Here is a 1,907-nt window from a genome sequence, read left to right as displayed (position 1 = left end):
AGGGCTTCACTGAAGAGCTGTCCCCCACCATAAGGCTTACTAGCCAGACGCCACTTAGCCTTCAGGTCCGCACGCCAGTTCTTGAGCCATAGAAGTCTATGGGCTGTCTGCTGCTATGGCCCATGAGGAATACCTTGCAGCATGGAGGGAAGCATCAGCCATGTACTGTGATGTGGCTGCTAACTTACCCAGGTTCTGATGGATGCGAACCTGGTCAGGGGGAATCAGATCTTGGAGTTCACGGAGCCATATGATGGAGGCCTGGGTGAAAAAGGCCAGGGATGTAGAAGCCTTGACCGACCATGCCAAGCCTGATGGGATCTGTGAAAGGTAGATTCAAATTTCTTGTCCTCTGTCTTAAGCGCTTCGGCCATGTCCCCTGGAACAGTGGAATTAGAAAAAAGAGAGTTTAACGGTTCATCTATTAGAGGGACCTCTAGTAAGGATGCAAAGGAGGGAGAGACATTAAAGATATTTTTCTCTGAGACCCCCAGAGTGGGGAGGGATTCCAGGTTTGCCCACTGCTTCTGAACTGTGTTGCGGAAGAAGGGAGGGCAAGGAATATGGTTCTGTTGCACTACTGGCTCAGAATACAATGGATTCGGGTCCTTGGATGTCGAAGGAACCGTTGAGCCTCCTGTTCCGGGGTGATGTTAGCAGAAGTGCATGCTCTGAGAAACAGCGAAGCAAATAGTGATTGGTCAAACAGCCCAGTGAGAGGTGCCGGATCCGAAGGGGAGGTCTCCTCATTGTCAGACAGGAGTAATCCCGACGTCTCAAAATCATCAGAGTCTGATTCCTCATTCTGAAAGGATCTGCTTGAAGAAGCCGAGTGAGAAAATGCAGGGACCTCTGACTGAGGGAATGATCTAGATGGAGCTGCAGTTTCTTGTTGTGCCCGCTGATACACGGAAGAGGCCATAACCTGAGTGAAAGCCTGGGCCATCATCGCCTGAAATTGATCAGGCCATGCTACCTGCAATTCAATGGGTCGAAGACCTGCTGCAGTAGGTGTAAAAGTAGCCTGCACTCCTAAGTGTAATGTGCCTGGAGTGGAAACCCTCTGTGGTTCTAGACCTTGGCTAGGGATAATAGGCTCTGTCTGTACGGCCTCCCTTTGAGGAGACCAGGCTTGTGGGGCCAGATTAGATGAAACTAACTGGGGCTCAAACAGCAACAGCACAGGTGGAGCAAGCATGTTAATATCTGCCTCACCTGGAGTCAGCTGACGTGCCTTGGAGAACCCTCTTTCTGAGGCCAGGTGCTGTCTACTGGCCTCCATTTCAGTAGTTTTTGAGGGCTTCCTATTGGACTGAGCCTTGGCTTTGCCTTCAACCTCCCCGCTGCCTCCATTGTGGAGGACTTGTGTTTCTTCCTGGCGGGGGAGTCAGGAATGCCCTGGGAGGACTGAGGAACTGAATTATCTGACATCTTGGTGGAGACAAGTGTTATAGATACACCTGCCTACGGTGGAGATTAAAGGCACTACCCCTGAGCCCAAACCTGGGACAAGAATGGCCCCAACGAATGCTCACCTGGGTATCAGTGGCTGATAGCATTAGGTACTATAGTAAGGCCCAAAAAAGTGACTGAGGACCCCCAATGCTGTAAGAGGCCGCTGAACGGTCTCCTCCCTCCAAGCGATAGGACTTTGTCGAGGAATCAAACTACTGGAGGGGTGGGGGATAGGGGACAAATTCTCAAGCAATGTGGCCCTATCGGGCTGGATTGCCCTCCCCAGAACTGATACAAAGGGAGCTATCAGTCTGTCAAGCTGCTATTGTGTGTGCAGACAAATGGCGGCCACGCTGAATTCGTGCCCAATTTAACCACCGCTAGGCTTATCTATAGATCGCAGCTGTTTGCCAAGTATGTAAATTAAGCTGTTGTGCCTCGCCAAAATGGCG

This window comes from Crotalus tigris, unplaced genomic scaffold, assembly GCF_016545835.1.
Source record: "Crotalus tigris isolate CLP2741 ecotype Arizona unplaced genomic scaffold, ASM1654583v1 scf7180000019050.494769, whole genome shotgun sequence".
NCBI lineage: Eukaryota > Metazoa > Chordata > Lepidosauria > Squamata > Viperidae > Crotalus > Crotalus tigris.
The sequence above is the reverse complement of the archived record's forward strand: the minus strand, read 5'-3'. Positions refer to the sequence as shown.